This window comes from Stegodyphus dumicola, chromosome 5 (assembly GCF_044657685.1).
Source record: "Stegodyphus dumicola isolate Sdum_Otavi_A_Nest chromosome 5, ASM4465768v1".
NCBI lineage: Eukaryota > Metazoa > Arthropoda > Arachnida > Araneae > Eresidae > Stegodyphus > Stegodyphus dumicola.
The window spans coordinates 138759562-138786302 of record NC_140772.1 but is presented as its reverse complement, the minus strand read 5'-3'; the positions used below and the strand labels follow the sequence as shown (position 1 = coordinate 138786302).

The following is a 26741-nucleotide window of genomic DNA, read 5'->3' as shown; positions in this document are numbered from 1 at the left end:
TTTTTTTTAAAAAGACTTATGCCTCTACAACGTTATTATGAGTGATATACTGTTGTTATAAATTTCTTTTGCAAATGAACAGGTTTTCCCCCCTCTAGAATTTGATATTTCTTAAAAATCTTACCAACTTATTATATTTATAAAAGTTTCTTCTCAGAGGCATTGCTGGCCATGTCTCTTTAATTCAAACTCGCCTAATGAGTTCCTGCTTTTCCCATGTTGTTAACACCACATAACCATTCATCAAGGAAATATAGATGCTTTTCAAAATTCAGGATGTAACCCCTCCAAATTGATTCTGACCCTTATTCGACACCAAAATTACTAAATTAAGCCCTTCAGTGTTTTTATCTTTTTTTCACTGTGGAAGGTAGTTACTCTTTTTGTTAAACTAACATTTTGGCACTAAATTTACCTCTTTGCAGAACCCTCTTTTTGGAGATAAAGATAATTCTTTGACGATGTGGGGATAAAGGCTACATGCCTAAGAACCCGTAATAGAACCCTTCTTTGGTCCTTGTATGCCAGCTGGCTGAATGATGCTCACGCGATACATAATTCGCCAATTCATATTTTCACCAAGAAAGTGATCGCTTCCAATGTCGGCGCGAAACTCACTTTTTGGGGGGAAACAGCCATGTGAAAATTCCCTGACTTTTCCAGATTTTGACTAAAATATTTAAATTCCCTAACTTTTCCCTGATTATTTTGGTCAATTTTCGAATTCCCTGACTTTTCCAGGTAGCGTGGCAATCCTGGTTTTAGCAACAATCCCATAGATAAAATATATATCGGGAAATTCCATGTTTGTGTAGGAATGCATACCACTTGAAATGCTCAAAAGAAATTATGATTTTTTTCAGAACGTTTTTACGTACCGTTCAACAATGTTCAATATCTCCTCAAAGCGTTGTTTCATTATAAGCGTTCCATTACAAAATCTGCTTATTTCGATACCCTCTTATTTGGTTTTCTACATTCTGTCACAAAAAAATATATGCACCCAGAAGGAAAGAAACTACTATCACGAAACTTAGCATGTATGTAGTGTAGGAGGAGATAAACAAATGATTACAAATTCAGAACAAAAGATCGTTTTATTAAGAAGTTATGGTATGAAAAAGTTAAATTAGTAAGTAAGTCTAGGCACCTTTGGCAGTTATACAAGCCAAAACACGGTGTATCATCAAATCAAGTATGACCCCCTGTGAAATCAACGTATGACCCCCTGAGAAAGATCATGCCATAATCTTTGCAACTGGCCAGTCATCTCCAAATGGTTTCCTTTGATACCACCGGATGCCTAAAGTGGAAAATGGCTTCAAATCTATGCTAGCAACACAGTTGATGCAAAAGTGGCCATTCTTATGATTGCGCTATCCTCACTTTCATTTGTGATCATCGGAAGCGTGATCCTCTGTCGCGTAGATATCCCTTCCATGATCCATTGTGGGCAACACAAAGCAACTACCTTATCGCTCCGACCGAGGTGGCAGCCATTACACCTGTTTGACCAACCTGCTTCTCTGAGGCCTACTATACGCCTAAGAGCGCTATGTGCAACGTGCTTACCCTTGTCTCAGCTTTGAAATTTAAATCATTTGTATATCTCTTATGAGACTACATTCCTATCGAGTTTTATGATTGTGGCTCGAATTCTTCGAGGAGCATGTATGTTTTTCTGACAGAATGTATATTTGCCAAATATTTTTTAATCACCCTGTATATGTGTTTGTGTAAAGATAAGATTATAGTTTCATATGCTTTTAAGTTTGGAAACTTATTCTCTTCAAATTGCACTTTTATCATATATCGAGCTTTATTTTATTTCAACTAAAATTTAATGCATAAACGTTAATTGGTGATCTGTTTGAGAAAAACTCTTATTTAATTAAAAATTTCTAATTGCAGTTTACATCTTTCTAGCTTTTCATCCGTGTATTGAAGGAAAATGCGTAAAAAAAAATCTTGTTAATATTTTAAGATGGGGCAAAATCTTCCATCTCACATCTGTTAACATAATTAGCAGCCAGTTTAAATGCCTGCTGAAATTTAAATCGTAACAAGTACATAAATATGAAAAAGGTATCAAGTTCAGGAGAACAATGTTCAGTGTAGTTGGTGTCACCAACAAAAGAGTTGAGATCTAACGAATGGCAAGTTCCATAGCAGTTCCTTTAATCATAGCTGTTGGAATGTACAATGTTAGCCAGTTCATTTAGAAAATAATTTATTTATTTCTTTGATATTGGATTTCTAACTTGGCAAGTTTTAACTGTCAATAGATTTCATTCAAGAAATGTGACTTCTGCGATTAGAAATCAACTTGCCAAGCTTTAATTATCACTAAATTACATTAAAAAAATTTGAATTCTCCTATTAGAAATTAGCTTGCCAATTTAGAAATCTGATATCAAAGAAAGTAATAAATTGTTTTTTTTAAATGAATTGAAGAACGTTGTGCATTCCTACAGCTATGATTAAAGGAACTGCTATGGAACTTGCCATCAGTTAGATCTCAACTCTTTTGTCGGTGACACCAAACATCGTTTCCGAACATGGCCTCTTTTTCACATTTATGTTGTTGTTATGATATATGAATTTTTGAAAAGCTAAATTGTCATTGCAATCAATATTAAAGATGCCAGATGAAAAGTTTAACAAAAGCGATGCAGTGTTTTGGAAAATTTTGGCATGATTTTTGGATATAGTAAGTAAAGACTGAAAACATGAAAGTGCTAACCCTGGAAGAATTCTGAAAGGAGCGGTAGCGATTTTTTCTCCTTGAAATTAAATATGTCATTTCTTTATCTGAACCATGTACCACGGGTAGTAATATTAAGTGCATTGAGGAGAATACAAATTTGGTTGCGCTGAACAGTGACCGATGATCGTTTGGCTGACTATATGCATGATGAGTGTCTATCAAAAGTTATTTTAAGAAAGAAAAATCGAAATAATTAGTTAAGTTCAATAGAAAAGTAGTTAGAAAGTTCTATAGAAAAGTAATTAGTTAAGTTCTATAGAAATAATAAGTTCTATAGAAATTTAGCGCAGTCAGGGTTAAAATTATTGTGGTGTAAGTAAAAGACAGAAAAAATTTCAGGAATACAATTATTCCCATTCCCGAAACTCTGCTTGCTCATGTATTCAATTTCACTTCTAGTTACTTGTTTATTCAATTAGGGAAAAACATGTGATTATTCGATTACAGCTACCTTCCTAAAGGAAGGAATGTCTTCGTGAAAGATTTTCAAACAGAAACTGTCTCATTTTACACGGATATTAACACGAAAATGCTCCTACAGCTAACCAATTTGACACGATTTGAACTCTTGGGCCAGGTTACCAGTGATCAGCCTGTCTTTCCATTCGATCACTGGCGTACTTATTCCAGTCAAATTTAATTTCAGAATCTAATATCATTGGCACCCCCTGACTATAGCCATGAACAAATGTGAGCCACTGTAAAAGGGGAAAATAAATTTCGTTATTCTAAAAATGTCTATCGTATATATTTTTAAATGTATTTTTGTATAAAACTGAAAATAGGGTTTCGAAAGAAGCGTATACACTGCTAATTAAGGCTTTGTCCTCAAATTGCTACTTCCCCCCCACACACACACACACAGATAAAAAGAAACCACTTGTTTCTTGAAACAAAATAAACCTTATAAGTAGTATTTCGAAATAAGAACATATGTGTTCATTGTCATAGTTACTTATTTTCCGATGTCTAAGATTCAGCAGCATAAGAAAAGTCATTTGAAGAATATTTAATTTCTTGAATTTTCATCTTTCAATGCTATTACAAACTGTCATTTCTAGTAAACAGAATTTGTCTTTGAAAAGCGGAAGCAAGCATTAATGAAGTTACTTCTTATCTGCAGATGGCGCTACCGTTAACATTAGTCTGGAATTTACTGCTATACTCTCTTTAGATATTATTTTTGCGATATGTTGTTGCTTTTAGAATTTGTAAATATTAAATGGAAACAAAAAGTTATATTGTTACATTTCAGAAATGGTAGTGAAGTTTCCATTTCCTGTAGAATTAATCATTTCAAAATTGCATTGCTCACCAAAATCTGCTATTATTTTGAAGTAATAAAAAAAACGAATTGGCTTCTTTTATCACATATAATTGTTTGACATATAATAAATATCACATATAATTGTTTGGCTTCTTTTATCACATATAATAAATATCACATATAATTGTTTGGCTTCTTTTATCACATACAATAAAGAAGGTACATAAATTCTCATTACAAATACTAATGAAAATATTTGTATTTATATAATACATAGTATTCGTAATTTATATAAACTCCTGTGCAGGGCTTAATTTCTAACATTAAAAGTGTTGGAGCCCTATAGAAAACTAAAGAGGAATAAGAATAAATGAATAAATAAAATCACCAATATAATATAATCTTAAATGATTGAAAAAATTTAATTAATTATTAAAATAATTAATAATTAGACTAATTAAATAAATTTAAATTTCATAAAGTGTAAAGAGATAACTAAAAATTTAAGAAGTTATTAAATAAACGATAAATAATAAAGAACTGGATCTTGACGTATTCGGAGCCCAGCTTTAATTAAAATTTAACACAAAAACTAAGAAGTAACTCAACTGGTCTCTGGTTGAATTTAAGCTTTGAATATGATGGAGGGTTGGATGATAGAAATAAAAACTATTCTTTTTCCAGCACACCAATGAACAACGTTAAAATGGTCAAAGCATCACTATTGAGAATGCTATAAACAGTAATAGAATATAGATGTTGTATAGATATAATTAAGGATGTTGTATAGGTATGAAAATAAAAAGAGAAAATTCCAACATTTTCCGACTGCGATTTCATGTCAGTCTAATTCTAGCTGTTGAGTGGAATAAGACAGAAGAGCAAATTTTCACTGAATACAAGATTTAGCTGCGAACAAAGCAGCAATTGAGAATTTTCATCCCCCCTCCCCCACCGTCTTTGGTTACATCGTTCCAAAAAGTCTGTAGGTTCTCTTTCTCGCTGAAAGACACTAGTGCTGGGAGGAAGAATTTATCCACTATCGTAATGTCATTGTACTCTCTGTAGAATAAGCTTCTGACATGTGGGTGGGGACTTTTCGTTTTTTAGAAATCTCGACCTCTTTTCAAGGGTTTGTTTCCCAAGGAAAGAGAGACATTCATTCAGAAGGTAGAATCAATTTTTAATGTAATTTTATTACTAAAAATGAAATTGTTCAGTTACGTAATTTTCGGAGCTTTTTTATTTAGGAATTCGGTGCGCTGCAGCTAGAATTGCAATTTATCCCCAAAACTAAGTACCGAAGAAATGTGAAATCGATAATAAAACAAATTTCAAATTCCAAATAAAGGCTTTCAGATGCCCATATTCAGTGGAAGATTACGTTATTTAAAATTTGATGACTCTAGGCACCATTATTATATCACAATGCGAGAAAAACCTATTTATTGTGATCGTTGTATTCCCCTGTTAGAATACATTTATGCAGATTCTTTAAATTTTTTAATTTCTTTAAATATAACATAGGGTGATAATATTTGGTGGCAACAATTTGAAAAGCAAACCAACATTTATAGCGAATCAACGCAAAACGCCAAAAGGAAAATTAATCGTCTTTCTGGGCAAACTGCCTCTTTGGGCTACAAAAAAGAAAAAGACCAAATTTAAAATAAACTCATTTTGCAGTAGCAGAGTTGTAGATTTCAAATTGATGCAAAAAAAAAAAAAAAAAAAAATGTTGTGATGTGTGCATCACATGACATCCTTATATGGCCTATTAAATTATACACATTTTTTTCTGCATTTCATTTAAACTTATTTCCTCGAATTTCATTAGAGATATATTTCTCATTCAATTAAAATTAAGTTTTCACATCGCGGAAAGGCAAAAATACATAAAAACTCAAAGCATCTTCATGAAAAATTGTAAAATACAGAAAAATAAACACCAGATGCAGTTAAAAAAAAACTATTTTTACAATTAACAGTAAAGTTTCTACACAAAAACAAGCAATTCGGCCAGTGAACAGTAAGACAAATTTTTTTGGTGCACAAAACTTCGCAAATTAAAAGTTTACTTTTGGTCCCGCTCGACAAAAAGAATCTCAAGGTTTTGTATTCAACTAAGAATTTCAAATGTAAACAAATGTCGGCTTTGTTAACAACTTTTAATTTGTTTATAATACTACAACTATTGCATGCAGATCAACTAAAGCCATAAAAATCTGAACCGGAACATAAGAACAACATAATTCAATCACTTTTAAAAATTTATACAATTTACCAATATATAAGAATGAAAAACTGAGATCACCGAGCCAGATATTAGAGTGGGTGTTATATATATATATATATATGTGTGTGTGTGTGTGCGTATACATTAATGATTGTGAAACTTGCAACACCATGATTTGAACCAAACTTATGGGAAGAGTAAAGTTAGGTAAGAAATGCAAATGATTAGAATTACAAAGCAATTGCCCACGTGTGGAATGAGAACCGACTCCATGTATGTAAAGGACTATAAAGTGGCACTGAAATCTGTTTATCGTCTTCTGTCTGCGGTGAACGTTTAATTAGTTGTTAGTACTGATTTTAGACCGTCAGCTGCTCACGTGCAAATTAAAATTGTTCGGCCTTTTTTAGAGACATATAATACATGGACGTAGCCAGCTCAAATTATGGGGGTTGCCTGTTACGACTCCTGTGGCTATACTGTTCTACCTATTACAGCATCTTCAAGTATACAGGAAATTATTACGTGACAAATATATTATGTTAATGGAAGCTATCTTAATATAAATAATAATTATATTATGAATTTTATTAATAATAAAATTATTAATTATATTAATAATAAAATTATGTAGCATAATTATGGATATAAAGTACAAATTCCGTAATTCGGACTCGTCGGGACTTCTGTGATTCCGGATTAGGGGTTTTTCCAGATTATAGATCGTCAGTTTAAGTCTGGTAAGAGGGCATGCAGAAATAATACTATTAAAAATATGAAACCTGAATTTATAAAAGAAAAAACAATTATTATCTAAAGGGTTCAAATTTTACAAAAAAAAATGCTTAATATTTATTTGTTTACTTCATTAAACGTTTCTTTCAACGCACGCATGCGCGCGTAATGTATGCGCATTCTCTACGCGCATGCATAAAGTTTATGGCTTTGAGGTTCGGATTATAGATCATTCCGGATGGACGTCCGGATTACGGACTTTGTACTGAATTGCATTTAATTATTGTATTTATAATTATTACCTTACAAACATACTAAATGCGTAATTCAATATTTTTGTTTTTAAGTTAATTAAAAATTATTATTAAAATATTAACAGAATTTTGAAATTCATCTTTCTTTAGTTTCAAAATACAACTATAAAGATAAATAAATATATAAAATCCCTATTTCTGTTGTATATGATTATATAATAAAGATATTGAATTAAATACATAAAGACTGTAAATACACTGCTCGACATTGAAAATGCAACACCAAGAAGGAGTGGTCAGAAATTTATGCAAATTTTAGAGTAGAAGCACGTCACTGAGTTATGCGAATGATGTGAAATGCGCAGCTCTCCGACGCACGTGAAGTAAGATATAAGGGAAGGAACGTGCAGAATGGGCAGTATTCGTGTCGTTATTTCTGCCAGACGAATTATCGAAGAAAGTTGGTTTTTGTCCCGGAGGATACGTGTAATAGGAGAGAATGCCAGGCCGCCGTCAACGAAGGCACTTTCAGCAGATAGACGATTTTAAAAGGGGTATAGTGATCGGACTGAGAAGGGCGGGTTGGTCCTTACGTGAAATCGCAGCTGATACCCACATGGATGCGAGCACGGTGCATCGGCTATGGCGAACATGGTTGGAGCAAGGAAATGTGGGAAGAAGGAGGGGTGCAGATGCAGCCAAAGTAACGTCAGCACGCGTGGATCGACGCATCCGCCGACAAGCTGTGGCAGTCCCGCAAGTCACTTGTACCGGGATTCTGCAGCATGTGCAACATAACCTGAATGTTCCCGTATCGACCAGAACCATTTTCTGTCGATTGGATGAATGTGGCCTGCACTCACGGCGTCCGTTAAGAAGACTGCTATTGACACCACAGCATAGACGCCAACGTTTAGTAAGGTGTCGGACTGGAGCGATGTGGATGACAGAATGGCGAAACATCGTGTTCTCAGATGAGTCGCGCTTCTGTTTATCCAGTGACAGTCACCGTATATGTGTGTGGCTTCGACGTGGAGACAAATCTAATCCTGCAGTAACTGTGGAACGCCCCACCGCACGACAACGTGGCATAATTGTTTGGGGCGCTATTGCCTACGATTCCAGGTCACCTCTAGTTCGTATTCAGGGCACTATGACGGTCCAACGATACTTGGATAATATACTGTGGCCGGTGGCAATCCCCTACCTTCAGGGGCTGCCTAATGCAATTTTTCAGCAGGATAACGCCCGAGCACACAGTGCTCGCATCTGCCAACATGCTCTGCAAGGTATGCAGATGCTTCCCTGGCCACCGTACTCTCCTGACCTGTCACAAATCGAACATGTGTGGGATGTGATTGGACGCCCTTTGCAAACTCTGCCCCTGCCTCGTTCAGAAGACGAACTGTGGCAAATGATTGAAAGTGAATGGAGAGCCATCCCTCAGGACACCATCCGCACTCTTATTGCCTCTATGCCTAGACGTGTTTCTTTGTGCATCGCTATCCGCGGTGGTCCTACATCCTACTGAGCCGACGCCGTTCTCGCTCTTTATTCTGACTATCATTTTGAAATAAAGATTACTTATTGCTGCTTGCTGCTTTTTTCCAAATTTCATCTTTTTCTGACCACTTCTTCTTGGTGTTGCATTTTCAGTGTCGAGCGGTGTACATCATTTATTTCGAACATGAACTTAAACTGTAAATAATTGTTTTTTTAAAAAAAAAGGCAAACATTTTTCTGGCCTTTCATTAGGTTTCGGCAATTAAAATATTCCCGAATTCCATTTTTCGTGGCTGTAAATTGGTATTTATATCAAAAATTTTGTCAGTTGCTATTTCTTTGGTATAATGAATGTGCATTAATGCCAAAGGATTCTTTTCTTGTAACCCCACGGCTCAACGAACGCCACCTAGCGGCCACAGGAATAAACACCAGCCAAAAAAAAGATAGTAACCTTCAGTCGATGTATGGGAGTCTTGAACTAAGCCTGCTGTTTCCCTGAGACTTACTTTGTAACTTAAATGTGTAATTATAACGCTCTTAATTGTAATGTTTTATTTTAATTTTGTTTTGTTAATTAAAACTATTTAAAAAGGCCAAGTGAGTCTTTGTTTATGGTAGTTTTGGTTATAGTTGGCTACCCAACGTGCGGCTCTAATGATTTATCCAGTTGAGAAAAAAAAACATGTTTAGTTTACGACTCCAGGACATCAACTCATATTCTTTTCCAGGTTTTAGGTACTACTCCCACCAGCGAAGTCCTCACCCTAAGATTATTTTGAAAATTGCATAAGTAGCGGTTTTATCTTCACCCGAAGGTTATTTTGGTTGCCATCTTCACCCGAGAATAACAGATAAGCATTTAACTTAATAAGAAAGAGATTTTCGCTTAATAAGCATTTAACTTAATAAAAAGATAACAGTTTCACTTGAAACAATATAAAATTCTAATTATAACGTCGTTAATACTTTAATAATATGGAATAAAATTTGTCGTTGAAAACAAAACAGAATCATATATAAAGTATATATAAGCTCTAGGTGTTTTGCTTTTAGCTATGTTGCACTTTAAGAATTTATATCGCTTTTGTTCTTAAACAGAGGAAGAGAGCAATGAGTATGCGCCTACATTTTTTTTTTTTTTTTGTTTTTTTTTGTTTTTTTTAGATGTTTACCTTTTTTCTTAAAAAAGAACAGAAACTTTAAAATTGCAAAAAAAGCAGCTTTAAGAATTTTGCAAAAATCGATGTTCTACACTATAGAATTAAAAAAATGAATAAATATCATTTTAAAATTTTAGGCCATGAATCTAAATTATTATAATGAACAAGGAAAAATGAAAAATATTTTCGCATTCCCTCCTTAGGACAACGGTGGTACTCTTTAATAGTAATATTGAATTTTTTACGTTATTTTTCTGTTTTGCATTATGATCAAAAAGTAAAATGCATTTGTTTTTGATAAACATGTTAAAACCATAGTGTAGAACATCGATTTTTGCAAAACAAAGCCCATGCCAATAAAAGTTATTTCCTTCGGAAAGGGGGATGTTGTTGATTCGTGTCTTCGGCATGATGTCGACAATGTGTATGATTACATCAAATTTACATTATTAATTACATCAAATTAAAATTCAAGTATTAATTACATCAAATTTTATCATTATCCTATAGGTTTGCTATTACTTGTTTAAATCCGTACGGAAAAGCATACCAAAGTTATCTGTCTCTCGGAAGGGATGCCATCCCATTCGTGGTGGGCTTTCAAAGGGAAACTTGTTTGTTTACCGTATACGCAAAGAAAACCATAAACGCTCGTTAAGCTGGTTCCCGATACTCTAACCTATGTCGAACTAGCACTGTTCATCAATCGTATACATTCTGCCCAATAATAGGTTATGTGCTTCTTTCATTCTATTTAAGTTCTCTTAATTTATATTTCCTTTTAATCGGTATTTATCTGATTATTTGTATTTGTCCCAAACACAGACACACACAAAATAAATAAATCTGAAAGCTTTCAGATTTTATATTACGTCCAAAGGAGCGTTTTTTAATGCTTTGAGTGTTACCTTTATTTATTAAATATCATGTTCTCCCCACAAACCATAAAATTCAATTCAACAGCAATAGCACAAAATAAACTAAAAAGAGCGCATCTCTAGAATTTCCGATACAGTCTTACGCGCTGGAGATAAAAATGTTTTTTTCTTCGTACAATGTTGACATTGCTCACTTTGAAATCGATGAATTTGTTAATCAAAAATTCGTTAAAGTTTTACAAAATCTAAACTTCAAATTTGGGCTTCCAGATGACTATATTCGAGTAAAGGACTACGTTATTCAAAGTTCGATGTCTCAATGTACCGTTGTTTTATGATAATGCAAGACACATACATACATTCATGCAGATTCTTCATGATTTAATTTCTTTAAATATAATGCAAGGCTCTAATATTTAGTGGCAACAATTCAAAAAGCGAAACGCCGTTTATAGTGAGCCTATGCAAAATGCCAAAACGAAATTAATAGCCCTTTTGAGCAATTTGCCCCTTTGGGCTAATAATAAAATAAAATAAATTACTTGGCAGTAAATGAATTTTTTATCTGCGCATTTAACAACTACCCTATTAGATCATTTTAAATAACAATAATTTAAATTGCTAGATGACTATAATTTGTATTTCATATAGGCTTGCTATTGCTTGTTTAAATCCGTACGAATCGAATCCGTACGCATCGAAGTTGGCATGCTCTCTACATTATCCCCCCCCCAAAAAAAAAGTTTATTGTTTTTGCTATATTTATTGACTTAACTGAAATTCAAAATTAACGTAAAAAATAATCACTGAAAATTATTTTACTGTGTTTCCTTCTCTCTTTTATGCAATATTTAGGTAATAAGTAGCAAATCTCAAAATTAAATACCCCAACTTATTTTTTTTAAATACTTATTTTCTTTTAAACATTATGCTTTTAGATGCTTGGTCCGAGACAAAAGGGCATTTTCTTCTTTAGTGACATTAAGCTTGATAGCTAGAGGGAAAGTGGGACTGGATACGGGGGGCTATTCCAAGCTGTAATAGAACAAAAACTTTACGACTTAAGTCAGGGCTTAATTTCTAAAATTAGAAGTGCCGGAGTCCTATGAAGACTTTGAGGAAGGAAAGAAAAAATAAATAAATATCTAAAATAGCTAATAATTAAATAATAAATTTTAATTAAGATTAATATTAATTTGATTAAATTAACTAATTAAATTTAATTAAATAATAAATTTAAATTAAGAAAAATGTAAAGAGATAAAAAGAAATATAACAAATTATTAAATTAATTTTGAATAGTTAAATAGAAAAAAAAATTATCGGACCTCGTCTTATTTGAGGCATCGTCTGGAATTACGATTCCACTTAGATGCTAAGAAGCAGCTCAGCCGATCTTCGTCCGAGTTTAAACCCTGATTATACATAAAATGTACTATTCCAAGGGATGACAGGTATCAAGTCTTTTTTTTTTTTTTTTTTTTTTTTTTTTCAGCACACCAAGGAAAAAAGATAAAAGGATTAAAGCTCCACTAAGGAGAATAGTGAGAATTCTAGAAACAGTATGAGGTTATGGAAAGAAAATTCAACTGAAAAGCGTAGCTTAGAAGATAAAGAGGAAAGAATTCAAGACTTCCTGATCGCGATACCCTGTCGATATAATTCTAGCCGTCAAGCAGGAATTTTCCCTGATTACTCTTCGTGAATAAGTTTTCCTGAATACAACGTGAGAATAAATATAAGACTTCTCGGTACAAGTGACAGCAGTGATCCCCCCGTTTGGTTACATCATTCAGAAAGTCTACAGCTCTTCAGAAGGAAGTCACTAGCGTGGAACGTGCACGACCAGAGTGCCACTTTTAGTTCTTTGAGGGAATACAAAATTTACCTCTTATAAATTCATTGCATATCTTGGAGAATAAGCCTTTGACATACAATTGGGGGCTTTCCTTTCCTTAAAAGTCTCAACCTCTAAAAGTGCGATGGAAAGACAGGCTTGCATTCAGAAGTTAGAATCGGATTTTTAGACATGCTTACTATTAAAACAAAATTTCTGTTCTAAAATTGTGGTTCACTTGCATAAAAAAAGTGCCTGAGCCCTTTTATTTAGGGCTCCGGTATGCTCTGGCTGAAATTATAATTTATCTCGAAAACTGAGAAGCTCCGGCGCAATTTAAGCTCTGAGGAGGGCTATTCAAAGCTGTAATAGAACAAAAGCTTTACGACTTGAAAGTGTCCTCTAACCTTCGAAGCATTTTCCCCCCTGCTTGTTAGCTGAGGAAGGATGATTTTTCCTGTGGGAAGCTGGAAAGCAATATTTTAAAACTTAAGTCTTATCTATTGAAAATCAATTAGCTCTTTTTTTTTAAGTATAGGTAGTGGTGAAGTGCCCGGGCGCCCAGGGCACTCCCCCTGGCTACGCGCCTGTAATATGTTTGATAAACATTTCGCCTTCTTTAAATTTTGCGCTCCATTTGTTGTGCACCATCTTATGCCCGCTAGGATTGGCCCTGTTAGTGGTCAATACGCCCAGGGCTTAATTTCTAGAATTAGTGTCGAAGACCTATGGAAGATTTTCAGGAAAGAAGAACAAAAATAAATAAATAGATAAAATGACAAGTAAAATAATTATCAATTAAATCATTAATGATTCGAATAATAAAACAATTGTTATTAAAATTTAATAAAATGTAAAGAAATAAATAAAAACATAAGTTATTAAATAAATAATAAAATAATAATTATTTGCCATTTATTAATAAAAAGTAAATAATAATAATACATAATAATAAAAAAATTCTTATAGTTTTCAGATTTTATATTAAGCCCAAAGGGTTTTTTTTTTTAAACGTTTCGTGTGTTGGCTTTTTTTTTAACGTTTCGTATGTTACTTTATTTATTAAATATCATGTTCTTGGCACTTGAAGCATAAAATTTAATTCAACAGCATTATCAGAAAATAATTTAAAAAGAGCATATCTTTAGAATTTCCGATACAGTCTCACTCGCTGGAGATAAAAAAAAGTTTTTTTTTTTTTTTTTTTTTTTTTTTTTTTTTTTCCCGTAGTGTTGCCATTCCTCGCTCTGAAAACGTTGCGTTTCTGAATCAAAAATTTGTTTAAAGTTTTACAAAATATGAAATAGATAATAAAACAAATTCCAAATTAGGGCAAATCTGGATTAAAATATCCAGATGTCCATATTCGTTGGAGGATTACGTTATTCAAAATGTGATGGCTCTAAGTATCGCAATGTGAGAAATATGCGTGCATTTATGCAAATTCTCCATTATTTAATTTCTTTAAATATAACACAGGGCGATAATATTTGATGGCAACAATTTGAAAAGTGATACAGCCTTTTAAAGTTTTCAACGCAAAATGCCAAAGCGAAATTCCCTTCGGGGCTAACGTCCTTTGGGCTGCTAGGTACTGAAGCTTGACTTATTTGAGGTTTCGGCTGGAATTAGAATTTCAGACAAAAAATAAGAAATAGCTTAACCGGTCTCCGGTTTAATTTAAACTCTGTATATAATTTACTACTTCAAGAGACGATAGATATAAAGACCAATCGTTTTCCAGCACACTAAGGAAAAATCATAAATGATTAAAGCGTCACTGAAGAAAATGCAGTGAATGCTTTAAACAGTTACAGAATATCGAGAAAATTTAAACGGATGACGTAAAGTTATGAAAACAGAAAGAGAGGAATCCAGCATTTTCTGACCACGATCGCTTCTCAGTATAATTCTAGCTGTCAAGCAGAATAATAGAGGAGAACGAATTTTCTCCGAATCCGAGATTTAGCTGAAAAAAGAGTAACAAGTGACAATTCTGATCCCTTGTCTTTGGTTGCATCATTCCAAGAAGTCTGCAGATGCTCTTTTCCGCAAGAAGACACTAGCGTTGGAACGAAAAATTCACTGTATTTTCTGAAGAATAAGCGTTTGAAATGTGGGTGAAGATTTTCCTTTGAAAGTCTCGACCTCTATCCAAGTGTTTATTTCCCAAGGAAAGAGAAGCATGCATTCAGAAAACAAAATCGATTTTTAATATTGTTTTATTATTAAAAATAAACTTTCAAGATTAGATTTTTGCTGAAATTACTGTTCAGTTACATTTAAGAAGTGTAGGAGCCTTCTTATTTAGGGATTTGGTGCGTTCCGACTAGAATTATGATTTATCCCCAAAACTATAAAGCACCGGAGCCGGATTCCGGTGGACTCCGGCACAATTTAAGCTCTGAATATGCCTTATCAACAGCGGAGAGTGCCATACCAACAACTAACGGAGTTCGGACGAGGCCGCATCATCGGTATGTGAGAGGGTGGACTGTCGTATCGCGCAATCGCAGCCCGTATGCAGCGTAATGTCACAACAGTGATGATTGTTTGGAAGAAATGAACAGAGGAAAATCAAACAAAGCGAAATCCTGGCAGTGGGGTACGGAATAGCACAGCGGCACGGGACGGCAGACACCTCATCCGCATGGCTGTGACGAATCGTACAGCGTCGTCTTGTGTGTTCGCACAATGTTGGAGTACAATTGCAGGTGTTGTGTTGTCTAGCTTCACAGTTCATTGCCGTCTGCTGCAGCATGGGCTGCGTGCAAGGAATAGAAGGTTATAGAAGTGCATGCAGAAAGTACTTTAAGCTATTATTGGTTAATTTGAGGTTGTTATATAATCATGGAAGGATCTCGAATTTGGGAGAACAGATGGATTTAGGAGGAGAGCACCAAATCTAGAATCGTTAATTTTGAGGTCGCCAATTATTTTTAAACAGCTATCGTATTTTGTTATATCTTACATATATATACACTTTTGGTGCGGCTGATTGCAACCCAAAAGGAAGGTTCGCAACTACATATTGTAGCAATCCCATATACAAAATTTCAAAGTTCCTTTTTGAGCTATGAGAGATACATAACGTACGTATAGATGTCACGATAAAAATCTCTTCCGAATCCATTTTAAATCTATTTTACAATACACAAAAATATTGTTCAAATGCATTCGACAGCAGTCTGGATATTTTCGTTGAAATATAACAGCCGAAATTTTTCGCTATTACAATACTTCGTACATGGCAGTAAAAAGCCTTATCAGTAATTTTTATGTTTTAACTTTCTTTGCACTTTTTGAAATATTGATAGAGAAATTCAAGTGATAAAATTACACTTCGATATATAACTTAAAATTTGTGAAAATTTCTTCGTCTCCTCTTTTTTTTTTTTTTTTTTTTTTCCACCCCATTGAAACAGACGTGTATTTAACTTCGAGTTAAATATATTGAGGCACATTCTTTTGTAGCTAATTTTAAGAACCGAAATAATAGATTTGAAGGCAAGCCTCACATTTTAAGTAATAATTACATGTTTTAAAAACTCTATTCAATATTCCCAACTTTCTTTCTAAATCATACATAAATCAATGTACATTTGCACCTTCTAAGCATGAAATTAAGAACAAACGTCTTAGCATTTTCCAAAACAGTAATGACATTATTTTGAGAAATAGTCTAAACTGTGACTTCCATAATTAATTTTGTAAAATATTCCAAAATACAAACATAAGTGAGATGGACCTGCAGGTATGATTAATTAATGTCGTTTTTCATTCGTAAGTTCACTTTAGAATTTTCAATCAGTATAAGTATTCCTATAATCAATTATGAAAATGAAAGCAGTTCCTACCGCTGAAACAAGAATTATGACCCACGTGAAATTTTATTCATTCTTCATGAATTAAATCGGGAAATACAGAGGCTGCTCACACATTTTTGTAACGATTTTGCAAAGATTTATATATATACAAACCTTTGAATTTTATTTTCTAATATGTTCAATTCCATACCCCTTTTGTTGAACTATCATATTACATCTTAATTTCCAAGCTAAGAGTCTTTTTCTTAAAACATCACGGTTGATTTTATTCCACTTCTCCTTTTCAATCTTCCAGAGGCTATCCAATGTTTGGGGATGCGGCTTATAAAGAGTTTGTTTTAAAAGTCCAAATGCACAGTAATCCATGGGAGACGCATCAGGGGACATGGGTGGGATGCGTTTAAATGGAATAGTTTTAATTCGGGTTTCATTTCTCATTTTTTCAAAAAAATAGAGCAGTAGATTTAGAGGTTTATCCATATTGAACTTAACGCAGTGAAGATTGTTTGTATAAAGAGATGTCTTTAAAACTAGGTGTTAAAGCATACTTCTGATAGAAATCCGAATTAATTTTTTATATTTTCCTCTGCTTTCTTTATTTTAAGTGTTCCGTTATAAGAGGATATAGTAAAAACCATAAACTTTCCTTGTTTTTTTCTGAACCAACATATGTTAAGTCTTTTTCTCCTCTTTTTCGGTAGTAAATCGATATTTTTCTATTGCAATCAAGCCTCATCAATTGTAATTGTATATTTCCATTTTTCACTTGCCATAAAATTTTCATCCAGCAATCTGCACATAGTCTTACGCTGAGAAGCATGTTTCGGCGTTAGGTAATGAACATACTGTGGTTTTGATTTAGCTTTAAATCAGATTTTACAAATTTGTTCAAAGCTCCTACAGAGATAGTTAAAGATTTTGCAATGGCTCTTTGGAGGGGGCCTAGATTTTCCTTTGAAACATGAGATACGACTTTAGATTTATTAAGTACGTACTGTACGTACCTTTGTTGGTTATGCATGTTTTGCCTTTTTCCCAGTCAAATGTAAGCTTTGACGTTCCTTCCTTCCGTTCCTTTCATATTATTATGTCATTTATTTTATGTGTAGAAATATTAAAACTATGCTTTTCACGTCTTTTTTTAATAACTGAATAAAAATATTTCTTTTCAGACAGCGTAAAAATCTAGTCTTCAAACCATTGTTTACTTTTCAGCGACATTCTAAAGAAAAGAATATTTTTAATGCTGCAGACGATAATTAAACCTTATTCCAATTTGATGCCAGTCACGTTGTAGAGACATAAGGTATTTGGGGGGGGGGAAAGCAGGAGAAGTGAAAAATGAGCAACGCCTTCGCCGGGAATCGAACCATGGACTTCTGGAATACGCGCCCAGAGTGCAGACCACCACACTACAAAGGCATTGCAAGAAGGCGGGAGAAATATCTTATAACACTTGTATTTTAAAATTAATATTTAAATTCATGAAGAAAATCAAAGTCGTTACAAAAATGTGTAAACACCCTCTGTAGAATCGTCATTTGGGGCAAATCTTAAACTAGCCAATTATTTACGAGATTTTGAGACTTAAAGGAGAAGTCTGAAGATCTGGATTTAAATTCCAGTTGACGAGCTGGCTGTGTGCGCATGCGTAATGTAAATATGAGCCATTTCGGGTTTAAAAGTCCTCCACAAAAGCATTCCTTCCCTTAGACAGATGGTCCTCTTATCTTTTGCTATAATCACTCGACAACTAAACAAAGCATAAATCTATTTAAATAAATTTAATTTAAGGTCTAGTAAAACTCCTTTTACAATTGTTAAACATTTTAATAAAAAATATTCCCCCCCCCCCGAAATTAGATCAGAATTTAAAACTAAATTCATTCATAATTCTTCCTTTACTATTTCTTCAGCAACTGCGTGCTTCTATAACAGCGCTTTATTTGGCGAGAAAAGTCTGTTTCGACGCATCTTATTACACAGAGAACACTGAAAAAACCACTTGAACTGTCAATCGCAAAATTAAGCAGAAAAATATTACGGGCAGAAATATATTTTACTCGTAACTAATATGGTTTTGAGATTAATTAACTAAAAAAATCAAGAATTTATGGCTTTATTAAAATATTTTGAAGCATTTCTTTACTAAAATCATCAAAAGCATTTTTAACTACTTCTATTTCGGAAAAAAACTAGAATTACAGTTTCTTATTCCCTCAAAAAAAAAAAAAAAAAAAAAGAACTCCCCTCCCTTCAGAATTGTTACACAGTACAAAGTCCGTAATCCGGAATGATCTATAATCCGGACCTCAAAGCCACAAACTTTTTTCTTTTGTATGCTTTACGCATGCGCGTTGGGAGGATGTGTCTCCAGATACGTTAAAAAGTGCTTGGCATAATTTATGGCCAGCTACCATATTTTATAGTGAGGACGATGAAGATAATAGGTTTTGGAGATAATAGGTTAATTTGAAGGTTTTCGGACATCACAAACTAAAGGTGAAATTTTCCAGCTATTGGATTTTGTAAAGAAATGTGGAGAAGCGGTAATAAATGAGGATGATATAACAGAAGTTTTTCATTGCGACGACAATTCCCCAATCATCAATCAATTAACGGACGGGGAAATCTGTAGTATGGTTCTAGATCCAGAAAATACCGCTTGCGGTAGTTTAGAAAGTGACAGAGAAGTTATTGAAAACGAAAAAATTTCGATTGACAAGTTAGTCGGTATTCTCGACACAGCAACTACAGGACTTGAACAGTGTAACTTTGCAACTAAACAAGAAATTTTGTCTGTTTATAGAATTAAAGAGAAAGTATTAAAACAAAAAACGAAGCAACTTAAGCAACTTACATTGAAAGAAATGTTTAATAAAGTAAACTTATAAATATTAAGCTTTTTTTGTAAACTTTGATACTCTTTAGATCATAATTGCTCTTTATGTCATAAATTACGGTTTCATATTTTTAATTGTATAATTTCTGCATGCCATCTTACCAGATTTAAATTGATGATCTATAATCCGGAAAACCCTAATCCGGAATTGCCGATGTCCCGACGAGTCCGGATTACGGACTTTGTACGTACAATTAATTAACTTTCCCCCCTCAGTACTGCGAAAAATTTTTCATATAAGTTTCTTATCAAACTTAAATCCGCCAAACTTTCTTTTATGTGAAAAATTTGATTTTCATATAACTTCTTGTTCTACGGGGGGATCCAAAATGATTGCATAATTTCCTGACTTATTTCGTAAATGGCGTTCACGAAAGCGTACAAAATTTAGGAACATAAAGAGACGAATGAAAATTAGTACATGAAGTGGAAGACAATTTGTCGACAACTTGAAATATTGATTTTTTCCCGCGAAAAATGACAAGACGATAATCATATTCTTGGCACATTCTTTGTTATCGTTTCCACCGTAACACTATGAGTTATGAAATCACATATGTTTGTGGATAATTTAGCAGAAGACATCTTAAAGGAACGAATCGCACGATGTAAAATCGAATGGCATAGAAGGGCTAACTGTAAACGATCAAGTATGTTGCTTGAATAAAAGCAGTTCTTTAGGGTAAAATGTGATCCACACTTTTATGCCATTTTAACCTTCTGAGATTCACTTTTTTATCCGGTGTATATTAAATTCATGAATGATTAATAAATTGAGCATTATGCTCATCTGAAATAGGATCTTTCATTTTGAATCACCTTACAATATTATTTCCAATATACAATGTACGTCCAGAAAGTAAGTTCCGTTTGGTAATAAAAGTAAATTGTGTACAGCTACAGAAAAGTTATTTATTGCACAAAATTCAACAACTCTTAAACTACTTTTCCACATAACTGCCGAAATATTGCAGGCATTTGTCATAGCGTGGCACAAGTTTTTGTATACCTTCTTCATAGAAATTTGCCGCCTGTGTCTTCAACCAGTTGGAAACAGTTTCTTTCAGCTCGTCGTCATTGTTCAAGTGTTGACCGCCAAGGAAAGACTTAAGATGTAAAAACAGATGAAAGTCGCTAGGAGCGAGGTCAGGGCTGTACGGAGGATGGTCAAACACGTCCCAGCCAAATCCCTGTAGGAGGTTTTTCGTCACATTTGCAGTGTGTGGTCGTTCGTTGTCGTGAAGAAAAACAACACCTTTTGACAGCAATCCTCGGCGCTTATTCTGTATTGCGCGGTGCAGTTTCCGAAGTGTCTCGCAATAAACATCTGCTCTGATTGTTTGACCACGCGGTAAGAAATCAACGAGTAAGATGCCTTTCCAGTCCCAGAACACTGTGCACATCAGTTTTCGAGGTTTCAAGATTTGTTTCGGCTTAACCTTTGCTGGGGATGAAGTGTGCCTCCATCCCATTGATTGCCGCTTACTTTCAGGGGTGTCGTAAGAAACCCAAGTTTCATCTCCTGTGACTATCTGTGTCAGAAATTCTTCGCCGCTTTCAGCATAACGGGTCAAAAACTGAAGTGCACTACCCATCCGTTTTGTTTTGTGTTGCTCAGTAAGAATCTTGCAAAGTTTACGAAATTTTAGTTTTTCGGTAACAATTTCATGCATTAGTGATCGTAAAATTTAGGGAAATTCCATAGCGAGAGCACTAATTGTAAACCTTCGGTTTTCATGGATCTTGTCATCAATCGCGTAAACCAGTTCTTCTGTAACCAATGATGGAAGCCCACTTCGTTCTTCATCGTGCACATCACGACGTCCGTTATTGAACTTTCGGACTCATCTTCTCACCATTGAATCACTTATCGCTTTTGGTCCGTAAACATCGCAAATTTGCCGATAAATTTCACTAGGTTTCACTTTCCTCGCATTCAGAAAACGAATCACAGATCTGATTTCACAAGCGGCGGGATTTTCAATCAACATTGACATTGTAAACAAGCACAACAAAGCGTACATGACTGACAGCCATCTCCAAATGGCGCGCGTTTCTTCTCCTTGATACAGAGCGTCTACTGCGCATGTGCGGAACTGCGATCGCAGAGCTGCAGCGGAGATAAATTGAAACGGAACTTACTTTCTGGACGTGCCTCGTATTAATCGTTTAACTGGCAAATAATGAAAGATCTCCCACACGAGACAATGAAAACACATGTTTCTTTTGAGCAACCTTGCCAAATGAAGGATTAATTACATTATTTCGAAAAATTATCTCTGATTACTCTTTAGCGGACTTGAAGTATTTAATTGGAGTTGTTGTCTTCTGGGTTCCCCCTACCACCGAATTACAAATTAAATGTTGAGATATATTCCCAGCAGCTGAGCGATCTTTATCAAATCAATTTCTTGACAGAAAATTTCCATTGTTTCCGCATGGAGTTTTATTCCATTGTTTCTTCATGGAGTCTTATTCCATAAGATCCAATATGTTCCGGTACACCGGAACAGAACAACTCAACCTGACTCTATTTCGATTTTAGCACTATGCCAAAGAGCATTAATTCAGTTGAACAGTTGGACAAACGATTGCATTCGCAAGGCAATTAGAATGTTGTCTATTTTTCATTATTTTTGTTCTCGCATCTACAAGTTTTATATGTCATTTTCTTGTTTATACATGGATATTGTGCAAATTTTTAATATAAGTTTTGTGTTTTAAGAAGAGGATGTGTATCAATTCATTCACATTACATCGCAACACAATACATTTCTCAGGGTATCACAAGATGTTACAGAACTTGAATGGGAGCTGAGGTATCAAGTAAAATGAGTAGCTACAACGTGTCGGTGATGGAATGATATGGAGAATAGTGAATAGATTGGAGGCAGGAAAGCACGGGTGGCTACAGAACTCAATGTAACGCCCAGTATCGTCTGGAATTTGTGGAAACAGGACACTGGATCCATGTCCAGAAAACCTGGACAAAGTCAATCAAGAACACAATGACGAATGAGGATCATTATTTGGCACTTTTAGCGCGGCGACACAGAACTGTTGCACCTTCACAGCTCTCACGTCAGGTATATGCTGCCACTGGAACCCAAGTTTCACGGTCTACTGATTTTTTTTTCCTTAGAGAGAAAAGGTATTTCATCCAGTGTGTTAATTCCATAAATGCATTTTAATACTGGGTGCAGATGTTTTTAATAAATGCATTCTTAAATTAAAACCGTTCATATTAAAGGTGTTGCAATTATTAATTCATTACTTCATACTTATTATATATGCTTTCTGGGCAAATGCAATCTCCGAAAGCATGAGACAAATTAATTTTCGTAAATAGCAAAGACGTTGGTAGCTAACAGATAGCAAATTCACTTCTGAAGTTAGATGATATATTTGGAAAAGAGAAACAGAGATGCATATGTTACATTGAATAATATTACTTTATGAATATTACCCATTTTTTAATGTGTAACATCTTTTGTACCTTTATATCAAAATAGTATTTATCAAAGAAAACAGTTTCTTTTCTTTTACACGTGCATTAAATTCAGCGATAATACTGAATGCACCTTTACCCCCCCCATTTACAGCAACAGAATATTAGAAATGTGAAAGACATGGACATTAACAGAAAAAAAAAATATATATATGCAGTTGCAAAGGAAATATTTTACCGATCAATGTGTTACCGTTTGTTTGTGCGATACATACCATTCAACTATTTATGTAATCTAAGCGCTTAACTTTGCCTTTGATGTTAACAGCATCTTTGAAGGATTTTATTATTCCATGAAACAGGAAGGCCATCTTCAGAGCGCTGCATGTAAATGTTTTTGTCTGGCATTATTATTTTAAGAAAACAAACGATAATGTTCATGCTTTCGCTGTCACTCATGAGCGTCATTCAACGAAAACAAAACCATAAGAATCCCATCTAAACGTCATTACGCGAAGAGAAAATGATGTCATCGGAAAGTATGTCGAATCACACTTCCTATGCGCGCGACGCTGTACGAAATGCTTATATGTGTCCCGCTTCCTGCAGCACACAAGAAGATGCATAAAGCATGATGCAAACATTAGCTTTGTGTCAGATTTTATTGGACCACCATGCTTTTTACAGATGAGTCGAAATACAGCCTGGACACTGATTCTCGCTGTCCCTAAATCTAGAGAGAGCCTGTAACACGATACCATTCCTCCCTCATCAGAAACAAGATCATTACGGCGGTGAAGTTATATTGGTTTGGGCAGGCATTATGTTGGACGGGCGCATACCACTGTATGTGTTGTTCCTGACAGTTATGAAGTACAAAGAGACCTTTAGAGGCTGTATTCGACTTTTCAGGGACGCAGTTGGTTCTGGGTTCCTATTAACGATCGTCCACTTAAGGCTCAGCTGGTCACGATTACCTGGAAATTGAATGTATTTTCCGGATGTATTGGCTAGCATGTCTGGGGCACTCTTGAGAAGGCAATTTCATCTTGCCATCCTTCTTTGAGACCCATTCCGGATTTGAGAACTGCCTTGTTGCAGGAGTGAAATGAACTGATATTTTAGGGACTCCTTTATTGTCTCCTGTTCGGTATGCCGTCACACTGTGCGACCTGTTGGGCTGTGAGAAGGGACCATACTCCATATTAGATTTATTTTCAGTTTGATATCACAAAATTAATTTTTTATATCGCTGCACTATGAGCTCTGCTGATAACCATGCGTGCATAAAATGATCTTTGAATGGTATATCTCTTTCTCTGGTATAAGTGAATATTCATACCAAATTTCATGAAAAGTCTGCCCATTGGTTGTTTTTCAGAAAATTGACATAATATGCAGATTCTCTTAATTTTGCGCACTAGTGTACTTTTGGCAAAAGTTTACCTACAGCTGGAAATACGGACACAGTTCCGAAGCCCTTGATAAGGAATATATTTTTGCACCTCATCTACATCACTGAATTGATTTTCAAGATTTCTGTAGCCATGGAAGTAGAAAAATGTCGTACTGAGCAAGATTTGCTGAGGAGCGTGATTGAATCACAAACACCATACGACTGAGACACAAGCATCTTCCGCTAGAAATGTGAGGATTTTTTTTTTTTTTTTTTTTTTGATGAGCTTCATTAACAGCCCGTTGCACTTCTCAGTGTTCCCAACATGTCTACTTGTCAGTTGATGTCCAAGTAATAGCAGTGTTAATTTGACCTGCCATTATTTTCGAATCTAAAAAAACCAGTCATACATTCTTTAAAAAAAAAAAAAAGTCATATATTCTTTAAAAAAGTTTGCATAAAGGTTTCAAATACAATTTTTCTTAAAAAAAAAAAAAAAAAATTCATACACATTCTTTGTATATGTGGTCGTACATTTCAAAAAGGGTCGGACGCAGGGCTTAAGTTCTAAGATTAGAAGTGCCGGAGCCCTATGAAAGACCATCAACAAAGAGGAACAAGAGTAAACAAATAAATAAAATGACTATTAAACTCATTAATAATTTTAAAATTAAATAGTTAATTATTATCAAATTAACTAATAGCTATTTAATTAATAATTATTAGATAATTAATTATTAGTTATTGAAATAATTAAAGATTGAAGTAATTAAATAATTAAAATTAAATAAAATGTAAAGAGATAAATTGAAATTTAATAAGCGATTTTTAATATAATTTTATTGTTAAAATACAGTTTTCGAGATAAAATTTCTATTGAAATTGTTATTCAATTACATAAAAGAAGTGCCGCAGCCTTTTTATTCAGGGCTCCGGTGCGTTCCGGCTAGAATTATGATTTATTACAAAAACTAAGAAGCACCGGAGCCAAGATCCGGTGGGCTCCGGCCTAATTTAAGCTCTAATCGTAGGGAAAAAAGTTTGTTTATCATCACAAAAATTAAATATATTTAAAGTATAGCTGATGAAAATTCCAGGGCGAAACAGAATGAGGGTATGAGTGGGTGGAAACAAAAAATGAGGGGAATCTTGGTGAGGAAGAACGTTCTCTTTAATCGCGGCTCTCTGCTGATATAATTATAGCCATCAAGCAAATGTGTGTCAGGAGTAAAATGAGTCCTGCATCTGACTCCTAAGGATGAATGTAAAGTTGCTGTTTACGCTTTCCCGCACATTAGTGGATATTGTGGGAAGTGGACATTAGTGGACGTGCTTGAGCAGTTTATCTCAGTATTTCACTCTTATTGTACTCGCTATCATTTAAGGACATTAATTTTCCTTCCTGCGAGGATAACTAACTGTAAGCATCGATAACAATACACTAGATACGATGGCATGGCGAGAAGTTTACGCTTTCCTAAACAAACTCCCCCAAATTTATTGCCCTTTTTAAAGGGAAAGGTTTCCGCATGTGAGTGAGGGGACTTTACTTGAACGTCTCATGTTTTTATGAGTTCGTATTTCTATGGAAATAGAGTATTGCAATGCCTGCTTATTGTTAAACTAAAACGTTACGAATTCTAAATTTTTTCCCTTTAAATTGTGGTTTAGTTTTATAAGAAGTACCGGAGCTCATCTTATTTAGGGCTCCGGTGCGCTCCGGCTAAAATTGTAATTTATCTCAAAGACTGAGAAGTACCGGAGCCGGGCTCCGGTGGGCTCCGGCGCAATTTCAGCACTGGTCGGACGCCGCGACCAGAAACACGCACAAATGAGCGCCATGGACGAACCGCTCTAGTCAGATTAATAGCACCTAAACTAATAATTACGAAATGCTCATTGCAATTTTGTTATTGCAGTTATGTTTGGATACCCTTACGTATATACAGGTGTATCAGTATAGCAATGGCAAACTTTCAGGAGAGATAGAGTACAACTAGACGATGGGAAATCACGTGGGAACGCATGGTGGAAACGCTTTCCCAGCGCGGTAGTGACTATACAAAAGTCAAGAAAGAAAGGACACGCACGGGGTGAGAAAAACATGTTTATTATTCAGAGTACAACAAAAACAAATGTTAGGGTATATTTCACTTTAATAAGTATTTTAAATATTATTTCATTACTGATAATTAAATTTTACCCGACTGTAACAGTAATTATAATTAATCTTCGAGAAGATATTTATCAGATACCAATCTTCAGAGGGCATTATAATGAAGTCCTTGAAAATTTAAAAAGCAATTAAGCCTACTTAATGAATGACCGAATATTCGCAAATTATATTTAAGAAGTATATTATAAGCATCTCCGTGACATTTAAACTTAGTAATTTTTCGAATGTTGGAAAAATTAAGTATTTGAATTCTTAAATAATAAATTAATATTTACTGGAAATTTCTTTAAAATCACATCCTTAAGAAGCTGAAAAATAGCTTGGAGAGAAATTCGAGAACGCACAAGGAATT

At 34.4% G+C, this 26741-nt stretch overlaps 1 long non-coding RNA gene across 1 annotated transcript in view; it reads right to left on the bottom strand.

Moving 5' to 3' along the window:
* The window catches only part of LOC146997241 (uncharacterized), a 64819-nt gene that overhangs the window by 627 nt on the left and 37451 nt on the right, over positions 1 to 26741 (bottom strand). The window lies entirely within an intron of this gene.